This window comes from Macrotis lagotis, chromosome 2 (genome assembly GCF_037893015.1).
Source record: "Macrotis lagotis isolate mMagLag1 chromosome 2, bilby.v1.9.chrom.fasta, whole genome shotgun sequence".
NCBI classification, from domain to species: domain Eukaryota; kingdom Metazoa; phylum Chordata; class Mammalia; order Peramelemorphia; family Peramelidae; genus Macrotis; species Macrotis lagotis.
Genome location: NC_133659.1, coordinates 341,727,094 through 341,749,262, shown reverse-complemented (window position 1 = coordinate 341,749,262; position 22,169 = coordinate 341,727,094). Strand labels below are relative to the sequence as shown.

Sequence of the window (22,169 nt, the reverse complement as noted above, 5' to 3'; positions counted from 1 at the left end):
AATAGGAACCACCTTGGCACCTACCCTACGGAGGTCTATGTCTGACCCTATCAGTACCTGCGTGTTCACCACTCCTTAGCTCCTCCCCTGCCCTCCATTTCTCCTGATACAGGCAGCATACCAGACTACTCTAGAAGCTGTGCCCCTTCTCTCTGCCAGGCTTCTGTTCTTGGCCCAGATGCCAGCCTCTGGCAGCTCTTCCTATTTTCTCTTCTTCATACTTGCCTCCCTCTCTATGCTACTTATGGCAGCACATCGCTACCACTGCCACCACTACCACCTCCACTACCACTGCCATTCCTGTTGCTTCTGCTCTCTTGTCAGCCCAGCTGTGAGTCCAGACTTGCAGTTGCCTTCTCCTCTTTTCTTAACTTTACCTTCTCTGTCACAAACTCTCTTTACCTTGCTGCCTGGGAATTTATTTGTAACCCTTTGCAGTAAACTATAAATTAATTTCTTCACTTATAAATGAACCCTCAGGGGTCTTTTACAAGTTCCCAGCAGTGCAGACCTCCTAGGCACCTGTCTTCATTTTGAAGGTGACTGTAGCTGATGTAGCAGACTTGGTTCCTGCAGGTTTGAAATGGGGATGGGGGGGGTCTAATGCTATTGTGAGGGTCTCCCTCTCCATTGCTGGGCTGTTATAAGACTCAAGCCTGATAAATGGTTCAGAATAATTTTTATCCCCATTTTTCAGATGAGAAAACTGAGGCTTCCAGAAATTCCTCAACTCGGCCCTTCAGTCTGCCAGCCTGGGACTTTTTCTAGGACTCCTAGGGTGATCCATCATTTTCCCCTTAGTGAAAGCCTCCATCAATCAGTTGATAAGCCCTTGAAGATTCAGGGTCTCTTTTATAAGTAATATGCATCTGGAAGCCCCAGCTTCCCCTTTCAAAAGGCAACTTTTGTTTGTACGATTCCCAGTGTAATAATGGGAGCTGACTTGTATAGAAAGAAATATCTAAATATGAATTAAGACAAAATGATTAAAATGGGCACAATTTCTTTTAAGCTTCTTGGTTTTCAAAGAGGGGAAATGTATATGCAAATGCTGCAGAAATAATTCCTCTCCCACCTTCCTACCCTCCTCTGACTGTGCTTTGTGTGAGAGCTCCCTTTGCCCCTGTTTTGTCTTCCCACCCCCTCAGTTGAGCTGGGGATTGGGAGCCCCCAGAGCTGGGGAGAGTCCCCTCTTTCTTAGAAGTGGGTGGTGGGGCAGATTACTTATCTGTGAGACCCTGTGAGCCACAATGAAAGATACTCGGCCTACTGGGGCCAGGTCTGAGGCCAGATTGAGAGTGTTGGCCCCTAATGACAAATCCCATTGAATCAAGGGTCACTGGTATGGCACCATTCTGGGAAAATTCATGTGTGTGGAGGTCTTAGCATAACCCATGAGGCTCAGAGATCCTGGGATTGGGAGGAGCTGTAGCCACTGGGATTTTGAGGTCACCAATTAAAGGTAGAAATTGAGGGATACTGAAAGATGAAGGAATTTGCATGCTCCCCAGGATTTTAAAACTGCTCAGGATTTTATTGCCAATTATTACAAAGTAAACAGGTTAAAATGTTTCCTCCTCCCAGAAAGTCAACAAGCACTTTAGGATGGGGCGAATAACAAAAGGCTAGGTGAGGTTTCTTGGGAGACAGAGAAAGCGAAAGACAGAAATAGCTGACTGGACCAGAGATCACACTGCCCTTAGCAAAGATCTAGCCCATGTTTTATAGCCTTGCCCATTATCTGAGCACTGAGGACAAAAGGGTTAGTCCCTCTTCCTTTAACAGACTAACAACAGGTAGAAGTTGGAAGCTGGGGGTTGAGAGTGAGGAGACAGGATACAAATTTTACATTTAACAGTGAAACAATAGAGGTCAATTTATATCTCAAGAGCAAAGAGCCTTCCACCCTTTTAACAGGATTTACAGTACTTGATTTTGCTGGAAGTGCAGTCCTGCATCTGCCTCTCCATGCCCCCCTTCCAGGCCCTATGGTTTGCCAGCCCTGCTCCCCTTAACTCGTCCGGGGCCAGCGCTGAGCCACACAGTGGATCAGCCAGGGTTCAGTGCATGCCGCCACTGCCAGTCTTCGCTGGCCACAGCCGCAGCCACCGTGGAGTTTGGCTAGATGGTACATCCTCCAATTGGGTGGGAGGAGGTAAGCAGATAAAATGAAAACATGAACACCATCAGGACATATCAGGTGTGCAATGTCTGAATCTAGTCAGTACAACTGGCTTTGTACCAGATACAGTCGGAGACGAGGAGCCCAGTGTATCCACATGGAGATGAAATTCTCTGTCCAGGACTGCAGCAGCATCCCCAATGTCCCTGGCTCCTGCAAGGAGACCTTCAACCTCTATTACTATGAAGCTGACTTTGACTTGGCTGCCAAAACCTTTCCCAACTGGATGGAGAACCCACGAATCAAAGTGGATACAATTGCAGCAGACGAAAGCTTTTCTCAGGTGGATCTTGGGTGAAGGGTGATGAAAATTAATATGGAGGTTTGGAGCTTTGGATATGTCTCCAAGAATGGCTTCTACCTACCTTTCAAGACCATGGAGGCTGCATGTCCTTTTTTGTTGTCCGCGTGTTCTACTGCAGTTGCCCCCTGTGATCCAGAATGGGGCTGTCTTCCAGGAGACCCGCTCTGGGGCTGAGAGCACATCTCTGGTGGCAGCCCAGGGCACCTGCAGCCCAAATGCTGAAGAGGTAGACATACCCATTAAACTCTACTGCAGTGGGGATGGGGAGTGACTGGTGCCCATAGGAAGATGCATGTGCAAGGCTGGCTACGAATCGGTGGAGAATGGTACTGCCTGCTGAGGTTGCCCTTCTGGGACCTTCAAGGCCAACCAGATGAATGAAGGATGCAGTCACTGCCCCATCAACAGCCAGACCACTTCAGAAGGAGCCACTAATTGTATCTGCCTCAGTGGGTTCTACCGAGCTGACCTGGAACCATTGGAGATGCCATGGACCATCCCTTCTGCTCTTCAAGCTGTCTACTCCAGCATCAATGAGACCTCCCTCATGCTAGAATGGACACTGCCCTGGGACTTGGGGGGCCGAGAGGACCTGGTTTACGATATCATCTGCAAAAGCTGCGGTTTGGGTCGGTGTGCCTGCGCCTGCTGCGGGGTCAACATCTAGTTTGCCCCAAGGCAGCTGGGTCTGTTGGAGCTCTGGATCTATATCAGAGACCTCCTGGCCCACACCCAATATGCCTTTGAGATCCAGGATGTGAACTGACCAGAGCCCTTCTCACCCCACTTTGCTTCCATCAATATCACCACTAATCAAGCAGCCTCATCTGCTGTGTCCATTGTACACCAGGTGAGCCTGACGGTGGACAACATGACTTTGTCCTGGTCCCTGTCTGACCAGCCCAATGGCATAATCCTTGGCTATGAACTACAATACTACAAAAAGGACCTGAGTGAGTACAATATCACTGCAGTCAAAAGCCCCAGCAACACAGTGACTGTGCAGGGCCTCAAAGTGGGTACCATCTTTGTCTTCCAGGTATGAGCATGCACCATCGCAGGCTATGGGCACTACAATGGCAAGATGTATTTCCAGATGATGACCAAAGCTGAATACCAAACAGTCATTCAAGAGAGGCTGCTTCTCATCATTGGCTCATCTGTGGCAGGACTGGTCTTCCTCGTCACCGTGATGGTCATCATTATTGTGTGTAACAGGCAGGGGTTTGAGCATGCCAACTCTAAGTACACTGCCAAATTACAACATTATGCCAGTGGCCACATGACTCCAGGTATGAAAATCTACATTGACCCCTTCACCTATGAGGACCCCAAAGAAGTTGTGCCAAAGATATTGACATCTCTTGTGTCAAAACTGAGCAGGAGAATTTGATGAAGTATAAAGTGGTCAACTGAAGCTGCCAGGCAAAAGAGATTTTTGTGTCCATCAAGACCCTTAAGTCAGGTTACAGGACTTCCTGAATGAGACCAGCATCATGGGCCAATTTGACCATCCCAACTTCATCCACCTAGAAGGTATAGTCACCAAGAGCACACTAGTCATGATCATCATTGAGTTCATGAAAAAAGTTTCCTTGGATTCCTTCCTCGGGCAAAATGATGGACAATTTACAGTAATCTAGTTAGTGGGCATGTTTTGGGGCATTGCTGCAGGCATGAAATACCTGCAGACATGAACTATATGCATTGAGACTTGGCTGCCTGAAATATTCTGGTCAGAAGTAACTTGGCCTGCAAGGTGTTGGACTTCGGCCTCTCCTGTTTCCTTTAAGATGATACCTCAGACCCCACCTACACAAGTGCCCTCAGTAGGAAGATCCCAATACACTGGACAGCTCCAGAAGCCATCCAGTACAGGAAATTCAAGTCTGCCAGTGATGTGTGAAGTTATGGAATAGTCATATGGGAAGTGATGTCCTATGGAGAGAGACCATACTGGGACATGACCAATCAGGATGTAATTAATGCCATAGAGCAAGACTATTGCCTTCCCCAATGCCATGCACCAGCTCATGTTGGATTCTTGGCAGAAGGACCAGAACCATTGATCCAAATTTGGGCAGATTGTGAACACACTGGACAAAATGATTTGAAACCCCAATAGCCTCAAAGGCATGGCACCACTCTCCTCTGGGAACAACCTCCCCTTGCTGGACTGTACCATCCTCGACTATACTAGCTTTAACATGGTAGATGAATGGCTGGAGGCTATCAAGATGGGCCAGTACAAGGAGAGCTTCGCCAATGCCAGCTTCATGTCCTTCAATGTCATCTCCCAGATAATGATGGAAGACATTCTTCATGTGGGCATCACTTTAGCTGGTCATCAAAAGAAAATTCCGAACAGTATTCAGGTGATGCGAGTGCAAATGAACCAGGTCCAGTTGGCGGAAGTCTGACCTTCACCTCACTTTCGCTGTCCTCTTGGGCCCTGCTGCCCTTTGCCTTTGTGTGTCCTGGTCCCAGTTTTTGAGCATCCTATGTCCAATCACAGAGTCTCCCACCTGCTCTGAGGACAGTGGCAAACAGGTAGAACCACTCCAGCAGAGAGAAGTCATCAGAAACGCATACAATTTAAACAATGGGGGGAAAAAAAGAAACGAATGGAGAACATCAGTGACTGTCTTGAAAAGGGCTCATTTAGATTTTTTTCCTAGTCTGAGACCAAAAGCCATTTATTTGTCCCCCCCTCTAAGAAAGAGAATGATCCCAGAACTGCTTGAAGATGAATATGAAGAGGGGAAAGACTCACCTTCCTTCTCTTTTCCCCTTAGAAGGCTGCTATCCTTCACATCACCTGACAGCCAGTCCTCCCTGAGACCTCAGTTTCCCCTTGGGGACACTGAATTGGGCAGGTGGCCCAGGGGGCCTGAGGATTCCCCCAGAATGGACCTGCCCCAATTCAAACTGATGAATTCTTCAGATTTGAAGATTTTAAAAAACTGAAAAGAAAAACAAGAGACTTTTTGTTTGTTTTTTCAGGGGGCTTATGGGCACAACCCTTCTCTCCCTAGATGAAGGGGAGGATACCCATCCACAAGCAATGGCCCAATTCTTACAAAAGACATCTTTTGTGAGAGCCACTTTTGCCTGGGCATCTCCGTACACCTTACAGTGGCACTACCTTCTCATACATATCACATGCACAAAATTTGGAGTTGGGTCTTCACCATGTGCCAATGACCTCTTCCTTCTTCGGGCTCTCCCAAAGCCTGGGACCAAGCAGATCGGTGACTGGTGCTAAAGCATTGGCTATGATTGCCATTGGTAAAGATTTGTCCTGTTGCTTGGTTTGTTTACACCAGTTTTGTGGGGTTGGGGTTGTTTTGTTGGTTTTTTTTTTGCAAGGCAAATGGGGTTAAGTGGCTTGCCCAAGGCCACAAATCTAGGTAATTATTAAGTGTCTGAGACTGGATTTGAACCCAGGTACTCCTGACTCCAGGGCCAGTGCTTTATCCACTGCGCCCACCTAGCTGTCCCATGTTGAGGTTTTTTTTTTAAATGACAATGAAGCAAAAAAAAAGATTACAGAACTTGTTTCTGATTTTAAATTTTCTCCATTCATAATTCTCTGCATCAGAGCCATTCATCCTGTCCTGTCCTCCATGACACACCTCCCTTCCTTGATGAAGAAGTACTTTTTCAGATCTTGCCTTCTGATAGTGAAATGTGTAAGTTCTAAGATCCCATCTTTTGGGATATGCTATGCTGGCATAATTAGCAAACTTAGGGAAAGATTATCATTAATGTGTATGTTAACCTAATTAGGGTTTGCTCTTTTTGAGGCCAGACCATGGAAATTAACGATTGTCCCTTATTTGGACAAACTCTGTAGGTTAACACATATTTAATCTAATTATTACTTTAAAGTCCAAACTCAGGGAGATCCTCACTGGTAATTGAAAACTGAGCTCTTGAACAATGGTGATGGTGGTGGTGATGGTGAGTCCAGTCATGATTGGCTCTTTATACTATCCAATACAGGAAATTGGGGGTTTTCTTGGCAGATCCTGGAGTGGCTTGTCATCTCCTTCTCCAGCTCATTTTACAAATGAGAAACGGAGATATACGGTTTAGTGACTTGCCCAGGGTCATTCAACCAGTAAGTGTCTTAGACTGGATTTGAACTCAGGAAGATAAGTCTTCCTGACTTCAGGCCCTATGCTTTGTGCACCAGGGTACCCCGCCCCCCCCGACTGCTCCGCCATGCTCTGTGCACCAGGGTGCTCCCTAACACTGTCTGGAGCAATAGCAGCCCCAGGAAAGCTCTGGCTTTGTTTTTTGAAAATTTAGTCTATTTCAAATGTCAAAAATGTGTTTCTTTTCAGTAAATTTTAGAGAGAATAAATATTGTTTGAAGGTCCATGTTGAAGTCTTGTCTTCAGCTGACAGCCTTTTTGAAACCATGCACTTCCCTTTAATCACTATAATTATAAAGATATCTTTTTAATAACTAGACTAGCATTCTGAAATGAGAGGCAAATTTGTCCTAAGGGTGGGTTTTTGTTGTCTCTGTTGGCTTCTCTCCTACATTCTCATGCTGTCCAAAAATTCTGATTCCCCCTTTTAAATCCACATGAAGCTCATGAGTTAATTGAAAGAATATGTGGGTTAAAAGGAGATCCCAGCAAGTGGTCACCTGGCTCATGTTTTCTGGTCATCTTTTTACATTGACCTGATATTGATGTTGCCTGACTAGGCTGGGTCTTCCTCATCATTATTGGTTTCATTCACAAAGCTCTTTGCCCGATCATGGAAAGTTAGATTGGCAGAATGGGAAGGAGCTTAGAACATGAAGGGACCTCAGACCAGGGGGACCTTGGAACAGGGGAGGTTAGAGGAGCTGGGAGTGGAGGAAAGGGCCTAGAGCTGAGGTCTGTATTAGGCTGTACAGATGGCGTGTACCTTCTGGCCGAGGATTTGCCCCAGTCCCTCCTGCTTTTCTCCTGTCTGGGCCTAGATGACTAGTCCAGGCCCCAGATGTTGGAGGGAGGGGATTGTAGTGGCTTCTCTTTCAGCTCAGTGTGTGGCCCCTTTATCCAGATTTCTGCAGCCTCCCAGGCTCCTGAGGGGGGCTAGTTCACAAGCAGAGTACTGGACCTGGATGCTTCCTCACTAGGTCACTGAGGCTCCTCTACCAAATGGAGTTCAGACTTGGCCTGAGGGACCGAGGAGGAAATCCCTGAAGAGCCTTGAGCCTCAAGTCTGAGATCCAGGCCAGCACAGTTGGAACGATGGCCCTGGTTGTCAGATTATTTGGATTTAGAGCCAGAAGGAAAGACCAGAGACCCACTTTCTCATTTTACAGTGGAGGAAACTGAGAAAGGGGAGGAATTTGCCCCAGGTTCACCACAGAGTTGGGGACTGAGGCAGCCTCCAGGCCAGGGGCTACCTCCAAATTCCATGCTCTCTCCATCTTCTTCTCTTCCTCCCTTCCCACCCCTCTGTGCCACACTAATCATCTCCCAAGGGGACACTTAGTATGGGGCATCCTTCACCCAACTAAGGGGGGATGTACAGGGCAAAACAGGGTCAGAGCCCTTGGAGCTGAGTGGCAGTCCATCCTGCGATGTGTCCATGCAGGACATAGTGACCAGAGTCCTGTTCTCAAGTTAGGAAACTCCAGCACCTCTGTTAGTGTGACTTGGAACAAATGTCTGCGTGTTTTTTGGTGAAGAAATCACAAGACTCTCTGACCCAGGCCATACGTTTGTTTGTTTGTTTGTTTGTTTCTTTCTTTCTAAAAGAAGGATTTTATTTATTTTGAATTTTACAATTTTCCCCCTAATCTTGCTTCCCCCCCATTAGTCTATACCTTGTTTCCATAGTATACATTGATCTAGGTTAAATATGATGAGAGAGAAAAATCATATCCTTAAGGAAGAAAATAAAGTATAAGACATAGCAAAATCACATAATAACATTTTTTTAAAATTAAAGGTAATAGTCTTTGGTCTTTGTTCAAACTCCACAATTCTTTCTCTGCATCCAGATGGTATTCTTCATCACAGATAGCCCCAAATTGTCAGGCCATACATTTTAATTCACAAGTTACAGCAAAAAAAAGGGACAAGTTAATTTACAGGATTCTTTAAGGAAGTAGCTAGTATAAAAAATGAGTTACTAGTAGAGCTAGTGAAGCTCAGAAAGGAAGGGGCAGCAGCAGAACCAGCTGCCCTGAGGAGGACAGTAGTTGCAAGATTGCAGCCTGGCTGAGATCAGTGGAGGATAGTTGAGAAGGGGGAGAGCTTTTAAAGGGCCCAGCCCACAGTTCATGATTTGAGGAGTCAGGGAGAGGGCTGTGACTGAGGTCACCCAGTCAGGACAAAAAAACTAAGGAAGAAGATGGGAGCCAAGACCAGACTGCTCCCAGTCTCTCAGTGGTTTTATATCTCAGAATAGGAGAAGGGACCACGTGGCACAGAGACCCCCAGGACATGCCAGGGAGCAGAAATGCTGTTTTCTTAATATTTCATCATCGGCACCATCCTCTGGGTGGCCCATGGCTAGCACCACCTGGCCTTAGACAGACTCAGCATCAGGGAAACTACTTAACTTGTTCATAAAACAAATGCACCTTTTAGGAAGTTTCCTGGAAGCTTCCTCCAAGCCTAGACCATGGCATGAATTTAGCCAGCATTTCCTAGCAGTCAGCTAGAGCCTGGCCTGGGTCTCTGGCATGGCTCTTCTGCTAATGCTGAATAGTCGTCTTGGGGTGGGAGGCCTTGGATACCTTGGATGCCTTGCTCTCCTCAGGGGCTGAGGAGGGTGGTGGGATGACTCAGCCTTTTGTGAGGGGGTGGGGGGAGCCCTGCTGCCCATTCTGTTCAGACCCTCCTCTGAGCTGATTGCACCCCATTCAGTGACCTTCCATGGCTCCCCATTACCTCTAGTGGAGGCTCCAGAGAGAATGGTGTCACAGGCTCTCCACTTCCTCGTCCCAGTCTACCCCCCACCCCACACACACTCACATTCCTCTCACCCACCAGCAGCAAGGCAAGGAGGTGGCCAGCCCTCCTGCCAAGATGACAGGAATCCCTCCATCTCTAAGTCTTCAGTTCCACCGTGGAGGCTTTGATTGTAACTCTGTCATTTGCCTCCATTTCATGGGTAATTTCTTGCATTAAGACGCGTGAGAAACATAGTCATCCCTCCTTCCTCAGCCCAAGGAGTCAGGATATTTATATCCGATAGAACCACCTCTGGGCAGTCTCCCCCAAAGGCCAGGCTGAGACCTTGGAGCTCCTGATGCTCTTGTTATCATGGACAGACAGAAATCCACAAACCAGGGACAGGATGGGCCAGAGGAGAGGTGCAGAGGCCTGTGGTGGAGCCGAGCAGAGACCTGGAAAGCATCTTGGCAATATTGGACACAGACTCACCTTCTGTAGTCAGAAGGCCACAAAGGGAGCCGAGTTGGAGTGCTCCCTTTGTTGGCTTGTGTCCGTGGCCAGCCTGGGGAGGCCCCCCAGCTCTCTGCAGCAGTGGGCTCTCGGGCTGCCTCCTTCCCCTCCCTCACCCCCACCCCAGGATGGGCCTGTCCCAGATTGCCCAAATGATATGGCATGTAGTTTCTAGCATTTGGGGCATTTCTGGTGGCCCGTTGCTCCTTCTTTGTGTCCCCCCATGCTTGTACCCGAGGGCCATTCAGCACGCTACCCAGTTAAAAAATAGGGAAGAAATTACTAAATGACATACTACTGTGAGAAAGTCAGAAGTTTGCTATAGCCTGGTGTGGCCTTGGCCTCTTGCCCTGCTCTGGACACACCTCCCTTTCCCTGCTCTCCCCAGACAGCATTTGTGTTGCAGCTGGGCTACTCTGTCCACTTCATCCTGATGGCCTGAGGACCACTGGGCTGTTTCCCTGAGGCTCTGCCAACCTTTGGGGGACACAAGACACTTTTTTCTCTTCCGCAGACTCTGCTCACTGAGATGCTAGTAACCTTTTCCCTCTTGCCTGGAATCCTCTTAAAAGCCAGCATCTTTTTGTTTCAGTGTAGGGTTTGTGAAAAGTTAGGAGATGAGCTCAGGGGACAGTTGGTGAAGGCTCTGGAGCCAGGTGTGTCCAGCCTCCCATTTGAATCCTAGGCTGTGGCTCTCAAGACCAACAACTTCAAGTGCTCTTGTAAACATCTCTGTTCATCCATCCTTACTATAGAGGGGTCTGAGTCTTGAGAGGTAGTCATCCTGAGGAGCAGGGTCTGAAGGCGGGGGGGGGTCTTCCAGCACCCTGGGGGCGGTGTCTGTGTGTCTGCCTGTTTTATGTGTATATGTGTCTGTGTGTGCATCTGTATGTGGATGTGTGTGTGGGTATGACCAAGATGCAGCTGAGAAGTTCCTGGGCCTACAGATGGATCGAGAAGGTGTGCTGCCACCATCCACTTTCAACAACCACTGCCACTGTCCTTTTTCATCTGTATGGCCACCACTTGTCACTGGTCTGGCACATGGGAGATGCTGAATCAGAACTGGGAGACGAGGGGCCCTGGCAGACTCTCTGGAGTCTGGGCCATGTCTGACTCCTCACCCTTCTTGTCTAGGCATGCTGTGATCTGCCCAACACATCTGACACATGTTGGGTTCATGATCCTGTCACCCTTATGAAGTAGAGAGTGTGGATATTTCAAGGCAGAAGAGGCTCCCAGAGACAAGGGATGGTCTTCTCTGTGAAATGACCCAGGTGACAGCCAAAGGCCTTTCTGACCTCAACAACACAAGGTCAGGACTGAGACCCAGAACTTCTGATGTCCAGTCCTGTGCTCTTTCCCCTGAGCTCCTGACTGTATGGATCTGTTGTTTTCTCCAACCTGTCTGTCCTTTTATATCTTGAAAACTTGTCATATCTTAGTACATTAATAGAGAATTGATCATGACCTCTAGATCATTTGTGTGTTTGAACAGTAGCAGGATCATTTCATCAAATGCAGGATGTGCCAGGGACTCACTTTCCCTGTGATCACTCTGCCCCCCCCAGAGCCTGAGACCCTTGGGGCTACCCTATTCATGGCTTCCCGTCCCAAGAAAGTGTGCTAATTGATGGCTATCTGTGGAAGTGGATAGGATTGTGTCGGTTTTAATGAGCTAACAATTTCTCGTGGCACCATCTCACAGGGCTATTGTGGAGAAGAAAGGAAGACATGCAAATGAGGCCACTGGTGAGATTGTTGGGGAACAATGCTCACACTTTCTTTATTGTATCCATTAATTAGTTCCCCATCAGCCAGTTTCCTTGGGAATGAACTGGAAAAATAATTAAAATGATACACGAGGTAAGGAGTTTAGAAATTCAGAAGGTGAGGGAAAGAATTAGTTTAATACATAATTAGACATATTATTTGCAGCCTTCCATTTTTCACTGAGGGACTCAGTGACGTGATGTGGCCCCAGTTTTAGTTCTAGGTAGGGAGTTAATAAATACCACTTGGGGATGTTTTTCAACTCATAACAGCCCATGAATTTCGCCAGTGATGTTAAGTGGCTGATCCTATCATGCACTGCCACAAAGCCGCCTGCTGCAATGTGGAGCCAATCAGAACCCTGCCAATGCTGGAAATGCTTTTCAAGGTGGCCATGCCCTTCTCTTTGGACCGTAGTGCCAGGGGAGTTTGCTGTTTCTCTTACCAACCTCGCCCCCGTGAATTCCTGTGGTAGATTCATGACCAGGGCAGGAAAATGAGCCTGCACCCATGGAAACAACTCTTAGTGGCTCTGCATGGGACCCTGAGAAGGCCAGACCAGTTGAACACCAGCCCTGGTCAGGAGGATAGCTGCCAGGCTTCCAGTACCACAGATCTGATTGTGGACCTCCTGTGGCCTTAGGACCAACCTGACCCTGGGGGGGAATTAGATGTTCACTCATAGAAACTCTGCAGGGCTGGCTCCTGAGGAGGTGGAGCTGTGACCCCAGTGGAGAAATCCCAGGTCCTTGGAGGAAGCTGATGTGGACTGAGAGGTTAGACTGTATGAGCAGAATTCAGGAACTCCTTATTTCCTGTTAGATTTCCTTAACAAACATGCACTTCAAGGGAGTGTTATAAACAACCCAGAATAATAAAATCTTAGCCTGGAATGATTGAATGGCTTTTAGTAATTAACATCCCTGCAGGAATGGCAATTTTCCCTAGTGGCAAGAGGCACCACCAAATTGTGACAGTGTCCAACTTTATGTAGGAAGGCTTTTGTTCCCCTCCCCTCTGAGTCCTGATAGGGCCTTGTCATTGGCGGTACAGTCTAGAAAATACACCCACCTCATGACATCCTTTTAACATCTTTTCTCCACTGTGGTCATACAACTCTTGTTATGCAGATGAGCCTCAATCATTACAGGAGGAATGTACAGTAATATGCTAGGACCTCATTAAGCAAGTGCACTTGCAAAGGTCAGAGACCCTAGGTCAAACCGGTACTAACTGGAGCTGGGTTTTGGGCTCCCCTGGCGTCTTTATGTCTGATTAGGGGACCTCTTCCAGTTCAGTGTCGTCTCTTTTATGACCTTTCCCTCTGTTTCACCTTTATATTCTTGCATGGAGGCTGGAGTCTTTTCATCAATACCCCAGAACTCTGGCCTTTTTTCTGGTGGATGCCTGTGAGATTTTTTTTTTAACTAACAGTCTCCTCTTATATCCTGTGGAAATCAAACTCCCTATAATTTCTCATACTATTAATCCAAGGCAATGAATCCCATTAATTGATTAATTAACTAACGTAGATTCTGTCCAAGGTGCTGGGGAGAGTCCCTTTCAGTTCTTGTCAGTCCTTGACAGGACCCTGGGGTTGCAAATAGAACTATCTCTGCCCTCAGTGAGGACCATTGGGCCCTACCCTTGAGCAGCTTATAGCCTAACCCAGGAGAGGGCTGATTGTAGTGAGGAAGACCAAGACAAGGGCCAAGGAAAGGGCTAGGGCGTGTCTCCATAAGAATCAGAGAAGAGAACTCATTCCTTGTGCTGACCCAGAAGCCAAGAAAATCATTTCAGCTTAGCCCATGCTTATCGGGTGCTTAGGACCATTTGATTATTGTTTTCACTTAAGACGGACTTCTCATCTATAAACGTGTTTGCTTTCCTTCGTCCTGACTTTAGCTGCCCTCTGGTCGATCTGATGTAGATCTCAAGCATTTTCTTCCAGAAGCAGAGAAGAGCCGTCTGCCATCTTGTGCTGGGACAGAGGTGTCCGTCTTTCCCTCTTTATGCTTTGTATAAATATCCATCCAAAGGAATCATAGAAGACTTCTTCAAATGGATGCAGAGGCAGGATAGGCAGTGTTGGACTGCATTTGTCTGGCAGGGATTTAGGACTGAGTGAATAGACATAGACATGGGCCCCAGCAGAAACATCGGCACCCTCAGGGAGTCTTAATTCTTGGGTGGTCACCCTTAGAGCCTTCTAATTACTGAGAACGTGTGAGAGGGACAAAGGGAATGCAGGTGGAAATGGCTTTCTGGGCTCTCTAGGAGTACCCTTAGGCCAGATGACAAAGAGGGATAGCTCCAAGGGACAAGATTTGATAGAGTTTTAGGGACTGATGGAACTTGGTCAACCCTGGTTCCATTCAGTAAACATCCATTGCTTACTGTACATTTGTTCATTCACTCACCTCTTTATTCTCCAAACAAAAATGTAAGTGTCTACTATGAGAAATTCTCTTTCCTCCCCAGAGGGTGTTAGGAGGTTTACTCCCCTTAAGGAGCTGATATTTCAAAGGGTGGGAGAGAAGACATGGGACAAAGGTTCAGGCTAAAGACTAGGGAATGGCATGGAGGCCAGGAGTCATGAGAAACAGAGTGACTCAGCTTGGCTGCAGATGGGGAGAAGCTGCTTGTAGCCAGGTTGTGAAGGCTCAGTGAGTCTGCTGCATACAAGGCTGCAGTTCTGCCCTCTGGGAGTTCAGGTCTGCTTGAGGACTGAGACTAACCAAAGTGTAGAATATTGTGTGTGCGGGAGAGAAATGAGGACTTTGGGGTTTGAAAAGAAGGCTCATTTCCAGCTGGGAGAATCAGGAAGGATCCTGAGAAGGGAGTAGCTTTTGTATTCGCCCTTAGAGTGTTCATTTGATAGAATAACGAAGAGAGACTCAGGAGATGGTCATGAGTTAGAGCAGCCCAGGATTGTGGAGTATGACTGTGCATAGAAGTACTATGAGATCTCAGAAGAGAAAAATAGTGTGTCACCGGAGTGTGGAAGGCCATGAATGCTAGCACCAGGAATCTGACCCTTTCCCCCAGTGCCCATACCACCAGAATGGGATCAAAGGTACCTGTGGCTCAGGCAGTGGAGTGGGAGTCATCTTCTGTAGAGGGCGAAAAAGGAGGGCTGACCATTGCGGAGATGAGGTTAGTGGTGCTGTCCAGGATCAGAGAATACAGGGAGGGTCCCAGACAGAGGAGGGTGACAAGAAACAGGAAATGGAATGAAAAGATCAGGTAGCAAGCATGGAGATGGATAATGGAAAACCAAATGGAAAGACAAGGGGAGAAGGAGCCTTCAGAATCCAAGCCAAGGAGGAGACAGGAGACCAGAAGGACTCAGCCCCGTTGGTGCCCACTTGCTCAAAGAGGAAAGGGATGAAGATTTGGCAAGTGGTTGAGTATGAGAAGAGGAGGGATGAGGAGAATAGAAGAATGGATCTGATCTTGGGACCTTGGACCATGGGAAGGAGGTAGCAGCCTCAACTGAGTTGGGGGGATTGGTTAGCAAGTGATAGAGAAATTGTATTGGAGTTTGAGAGAGGTCAGGGAGTGGTAGTAGTTGTAATAGTAGTAGTGATGGTGGTCATATTCTTAGCAGTAACTTCGTGGCAGGAGGGTAGAACATAAGTCCTAGAGTCAGGAGGACCCAAGTTCAGATCCCACCTCAGATAGACTTACTAGCTGTGTGACCTTGGATAAGTCACTTAACCCTGATTGCATTGCATCAAGGGACATCTCCAGTCTTCCTGAGTCATATATGATCACTAATCCAGATGGCTCCAGAAGAGAAAGTGAAGCTGGTGACTTAGCACAACCCCCCACACCCCTCAAATCCAATTTACCTGCATATCCTAGCATCACCTTCCTCGTATCCTGATCTTCTCTGAGAATGAAGGACAAACATCGACTTGGGTGGATTTGGACAAGGTGTTTTGAGGGCTCTGCAACTCAGTTTCCTCATCTGCAGAATGAGGAAACTGAGCTCAATGAAGCTCTGAACAGAGGATCCTTTCCCTTTACTGTCCTGTTGGCCTCGAGCAGAGACAGTTCAGATCTGGAGGCAGGAGAGCTGGATCTATGCCACCTTCTGGACATGTGACTGGGCTGGACTCTGAGGGCAAGGCACTGACTCCTCTGGCATCCCCTGGATACCAGGACAGGCCCTTTCTGAGACATCCCTGGCATCCTTCCTTTGTATTGTACGCATGACCAGGCCAGGTCAGGTGGTGGTGATGGTAGCAGCAGTAGTAGAAGAGATGTAACCCCAGACCACCGAGCTACCCAGGAATAAGGGAATTTGTAGACATCACTTTCCCATGACAAGGGCAGCTACCATCTGTCCTGTGCCCGGAGTAGGGGTCATCTCTCATTAGGTTACTAGAAGGAAGGCCTGCAGCCCCAGGGCTTGAGCTTGCTTTTGGTCTTGGAGGATTTGGGGAGGGGTGGAAGGGTCTGAATCTCTTTAATATTTGCTATCAGGGGGTGCGGCTAGGTGGCGCAGTGGATAAAGCACCGGCCCTGGAGTCAGGGAGTACCTGGGTTCAAATCCGGTCTCAAACACTTAATAATTACCTAGCTGTGTGGCCTTGGGCAAGCCACTTAACCCCATTTGCCTTGCAAAAAAATATATATATTTGCTATCAGGGCAATGGGACAGGCTCACCTGGCTCAGTGCCGCTATCTTACATGCTGACTTTTTTTTTTTCCCCAGGCTTTATGTTAAAATTTGAAAATTATATATTTATTGAAAGCTTTCTATTCTGGCTATAATATGAAATAGATTTTTCTCTCATACCCCAGTCTCTCCTTAAATTTAGTGCTACCATAAAAATGATAGATAAGAAATTATTCCAGGAATGCGATATTGAGGGAGTCATCCCACCAAGGGCCAACTAGGAGGGGAGACTTGTGCGAGACATGCTCTGAGCCCAGAAGAGGCCCAAGGACAACCCGGGTCACGTGACTAGCCTGGGCTGAATTCGCCGGGTGGTCATTAGTAGGCTGAAGTGTCCTTCAAGGTGCTGGGAGCGCAGGCCAGAGAACTGCCGGCTGCTTCACTTTTGGCCCCACGAGTGTCCTTCCCTTTGCCTTTGGCTCTCCAGCATTAAGCACAGTCCTTGGCACTGGATAAATGAAATCCTCGCGGGTTTCTTTATTTGACCCAGATGGTAAGGAAGGCCTTTCTGTAGCAGTGAGCCCTTCTCTGTCTCAGGCTCATCTCCAGAGCCACTAATTCTCCTCAGAACTAGGGAGGGCCTCCTGTGGAGGGGGCACCAGGAGCTGAGTGGGGACGTGGGAGGGGGGCGTGCTGAGGGAGGCCTTCCAGACAGGGGGCACCGGGCCCCAGCCCCAAGAGGATCATCCTGTCCTGGAGAGGGGCAGCTTGTAGACCAGAGAGCTCTAAGGGAAGAGATCAGAAGGAGCCAGGAAAGACCAGCAGGAGCAGCTTTTGTGTTTTATCCTGGTGGCTTTAAGACTCTTGAGTTGAGCAGTGGGGAAGTGGTGGTGAGAGCTGTCTGTGTTGGAGGAATATTGGTGGAGCCCTCTGAGGAGGAAGAATTGGGGTTTGGGGATGTCAGAAGTCCAGAAACCAATTGGGAGCCATTGTAATTGTGGGGAGACATTTGATGAGGACCTGACCTGGCCTGGTCATGTGTGCAATACAAAGGAAGGATGCCAGGGATGTCTCAGAAAGGGAACAAGACTGGGCCTGTCCTGGTATCCAGGGGATGCCAGAGGAGTCAGTGCCTTGCCCTCAGAGTCCAGCCCAGTCACGTGTCCAGCTCTCCTGCCTCCAGATCTGAACTGTCTCTGCTCGAGGCCAACAGGACAGTAAATGGAAAGGACCCTCTGTTGAGAGCTTCATTGAGTTCAGTTTCCTCATTCTGCAGATGAGGAAACTGAGTTGCAGAGTCCTCAAAACACCTTGTCCAAATCCACCCAAGTTAATTAGTGGCAAAGCCTGAATGTCTAACATCTCTGAACCCATGATGCCAAGCTCAACCCTCCTGCCAACAGCCCATTGTTTCTCTCACAGTAGGACAGAGGAATGTGGCAACCGGAGCACATTGATGCAGACAATTGAGGAGCAGAGGCTGAGAACACCCAAAATGAATGAGAACTGAAAATCCCAGTTGTTTTGTGGGGATGTGAGCACGGTCAGATGGGGCCTGAGGCCAGAGGGTGTCAGGACTGTGAAGGCCCTTAGAATAGGGAATGTCAGGGCGGCTAGGTGGCGCAGTGGATACAGCACCGGCCCTGGAGTCAGGAGTACCTGGGTTCAAATCCGACCTCAGACACTTAATAATTACCTGGCTGTGTGGCCTTGGGCAAGCCATGTAACCCCATTGCCTTGTAAAAAAAATAATAAAATATATTTAAAAAACCAGGGAATGTCAGAACTGGGAGGGGCCTCAAAACAGGGGATATCAGGGCTGGGAGTCTTTTGTGAAGCACAAGTTGCCAGAACTGGAAAGGATATTTGAGTTGGATTCCCTTTGCTTGAGCTTTCCTGAACAGTGACTACAGGTGTTCTGTCTTCCCACAAATACGAATTGTCCTCTTTTGGACCAGGGCCCGGCAGCCTAGACAGTGAATGAAGAGAAGACCTGAGTCTGCTGGATGGTCTTCAAAGCCTTTACTATTGCAGCCCCTTAGGATTCCAGGCACACACCTCCTAATGCTCTCACTTGCTATTTTTAATAGCATAAAGTAATAGTGTGTTAATTAAATTCTCAAATCCATCAATGTAGCTTAGCTTCTGTTGGTGCTTGCCTAACAGGTTAGAGATGAGAAGAAATAGGCTCAAGTGAGTCTCACTTGCATTGTCAAGGAAAGATCTTGTTCTGATGGGTACAGTCTGGGGAAAGGGGGAATGCTTTCAGGATATGATCATACAGGATGTAGACCCCAGGCAAAGGGGGCCCTAGACAAGATGTTGAATCAGTGGGGAGGCTGAACAGAAGAACCAGGGTTTAGAGTCAAAGGTCCCAGGGTAAGAGTCTATTGAGAGGGCCTCTGCTCTAATAGATGGGGAAATTACCTCTCCCTACTCCCCCCGCCCCCAAGGCAGAACCGACAATGTCCGGATTCCATTCTGGGCTCTTCCACCCTGAAGGAGGCCTTTTCTGCATTGCTGTGCCTTGGATCTCGATTCTCTTATTTCACCCAGAGTGGCTTTGAGCAGGCCACTTGGTTTCTTTGGGCCTCACTTTCCCTCTTTGTACAACAAAGGACCCCGATTGGCCTGCAATATTTAAGAGCCCTTCCCTCTAGTTCTCAGTCTTCTTGATACTGTGATTTTAGATGGAAGGTGCTGGCTCGAGCATTTACCATTCTTATTCTTTGTCTGCTGCTCTTGGGATGATTCAGAGGCTAAATTCCCTAGGGAGCAGGACTTAGAGGAAGGTTCGGGTTTTCCTTCAGTTAGTTTCAAAATAGTGAATAGCTGCAATGTGGCCTAATTTATGCCAGCACCTGTGAGGGGAAGGGAGGGAGGGGAGCTGGGGGGGGGGAGAGGAGGAAGAAGGAAGAAGAAAGAGAAGGGAGAAGGAGGAAGAAAGGGAAGGAGGAGGAGAAAATAGTATCTCAGAGTTAGATGGAAACAGAGTAATCATCTCAATCCCTTCCAGTGGCCACCAGCCCTTTTCAGGATGGATCATTTCATTGCTGGACAGTTTTGCCAGTTAGTAAGGGCCTTCCTCTATCCAGTTGTATCGTTTCCTATAGTTTCTCCCTTCCTTCTAAACTTGTTGAGTACGGGAGGCCCCATGATCCTGAGACAGTCGCAAGGCTAAGCCAACTAGACTTGAGGCAGCCTCGTTTTGCCTTCCATTTTCCTAGCACCTTTGACTTTAATTTTAAATCTGGGGATTGGTTGGTGTGTCCATTTTCCAGGTGGGTGAGAAAGCTGAAGTTCAGAGAATACCAGAGATAGTGAGTCTTCCAAGGACAAGCCAGTTCTTTTATTTCACCTCTTAACAGAGCAGTTTTATAATTGAGGTGAAGGGGTGACTCTGGGGAACCCTGAATTCTCCTTGGGATTTGTGAGCCCCAAGTGGAAGCCTCAAAGTAAGACAGAGCGTATAGAAATCCTCCTGAGACTCAGAATTCCAGGGTGACAGAGTTGGGAAGCTATGAGGAGAAATGAGGTATGACTGGTTCCTGGCTTCAGGAGGAAACCTCTAATCTTATGGGGGGGGGGTCACATTCCCAATCAGCCACAATGCAGATTAGAATACAACCCTAAGAAAGGAGATGGGAGAAATCAGAGGGAGAAAAGGTTTAGTGAGGAGTCTTGGGGAAATGATAGGAATTTGGAAGGGGGACAGAACAGAATGAGCTCAGGTGGTCACAGTGAGTTGCTTGAACTTAACCTGGAATAGGGTTTTTTTGGGGGGGGGGGTTAGAGAAGGGAGAAACGCATGAGCTGGAGTTATTTGAGAAGCCTGTGTGGAGCAGAGGGCCTTTGGGAACAGATGTCATCCATGTGGAACAGCCCCATATTGATCCAGTGTACAGCCAGCATACATTTCAGGGTAACGTTGGCTCCCAACCCATCCTGACCAAGTTTCTGGGTTCTTCTTGCCCTGGCTGTTATCGGAACATGGGTTTTGTTCACCCAAAGCTGCGACCTGTAAACCTATTTGGGTGGGCTCAGTCTCCTGAGGGAATTGGAAACTCTCTAAGTTATTAGCTGGCATGATGTCATTTCTTGCTTCAAAGAAAAAAATAATCAGAACCCTCAGCGGGCTCCTTTTCCTTTTCATTTGTTGGGGACGTCCTTGGCTAAATTAAAAAACAGAACAGTTTATCAGTTTGGACAGGGAGTGCAAATTCCTCCAAGCCGACTTCCTGACCAGACTGTGATGGATGGCTTTGACCAGCTGCTGAGTCATCAGAGGCTGATTTAATGCTTCCACTTGGGGAGAGAGGTGGGCAGTGTCAGTGCCAGGCAGCGGCCCATTTGGAGATTGGATCGTTCTGGAAGCTCTCTCCAAGCTGGCCCAAGAAGGAAGAAGAGGAAGCTCTTTGATCTCTGCCCCAGAGGAGATGCCAGCTCACCAGGCGGCCTCCTGGAGTCTGAGAAGTGGTCCTAGGTACAAGGGATCAAGGCAGCACTCTGCCCCCATCTCCCAGCCTTCACTAAAATGGATTCTAAACACTTTTCACTCCCCGTGCTTGTCTCTGTACTTCAGTACCCAGCCAGAGGGGAGGGCCTAGTGGGGAGCAGGTGCTGGCAGAGGCAATCTTACCTCCTGCCTTTGTTCCTTTTCCAAAGACTTGGGCTGGCCATTGGGCGTCTTTGCAGATTTATTTTGTTAGCTTGGAATTGGGATGAATGCACCAGTCCCTTGGGAATGGTGATTTCTTTTGCTAATTAATTGAATATTTGAGGCAATTGTGTACAATTTCAAAGAGCTGGAGAATGTATCATTGAAAGCAGCCTTGATGATGCTTTTCAGAATGAAAAAGGAAATCTTGATGCAGCCAGTCTTTGTAGCATCCTGAAGGAACCTTTGGTGCTCCCTAATTATTTTTGTGTACAGGAATGCTTGCCCCCCAACCCCAACAGGCTTGAGAACTCTGCTTCCTCATTTAAAAAAAAATCTCAGTCCTTGTAGACTCGAAAGCAGCCCATGAACGTTCAGAGGGTGGAAAGGGGTCTGGGGTCTGGACTCAGGGTTTTGGGGCTTAGGATGTGCAAGGGACATTAGGCACCTGTAGGCTCTCACCATAGATTGGATTGTGGGTTGAAGGGAGTGTGAGGAGGAAAGGGTGTCACTGTGGTTGTGACCTGGGGAGACCCAGAGGCCATTGGGAATTTGGCAAAAGAGGAGACTGGGAGGGAAGTGACAGAAAATCTACCACTTTCAGGGTGGATTGCAGCTCTTTCCTTCCTGATGAATGAACTGAAGTATTTAATTCATGCCTACTGTGTGCTCACTCTGGGCTCAGGAGGCAGGTGGTTTTGATGTGAGGTGCTAGGAAGTAAAGCTTAATGGGAAATCAAAGGTAAACAACAATTGGTATGGCTGTCAATACGAGGGCATGGCTTTCTTTACCTCAATTCTCGTGTGTCTGCTGTGGGATTCTTAAGTCAACAGGCCTTGGATTGGCCTGCCACTCTTGTTTTGCACCTCAGGACTGGACCCTCGTAACTGTGGGCTTGGCCAGCTCACTCATACTCTCTGCCCCTCAGTTTCAGCTCAGTCCACTGAGTCAGACTGGCATCAACTTTGGAAGTCCTGAGGAGCATCTGAAGATGACCATAGTGCAACGTCCCGTTCCCTCTGCCAGACAAGGCCTGCTCCCTCCCTGGAGGGCAAAGTTTAGAGGCCGTGTACTCTGGATTGTGGTCAACTGGCCGACCTCCAAGCTTGACTCGGGAAGTATAGTAATCAGTCTGTGGTGTTTCAGCCTCTCTTCTCTCTGTCCCTCCCTCCTTGATCACTGAGGCGAGGAATACTAAGAG

General features: G+C 48.0%; 1 protein-coding gene and 1 pseudogene across 2 annotated transcripts in view; both read left to right on the top strand.

Annotated features, from left to right (window-relative positions):
• The window catches only part of LOC141515556 (ephrin type-B receptor 2-like), a 28,555-nt pseudogene extending 12,942 nt beyond the window's left edge, over window positions 1-15,613 (top strand).
• TBC1D22A (TBC1 domain family member 22A) overlaps window positions 1-22,169 on the top strand; it is a 357,164-nt gene that overhangs the window by 246,031 nt on the left and 88,964 nt on the right. The window lies entirely within an intron of this gene.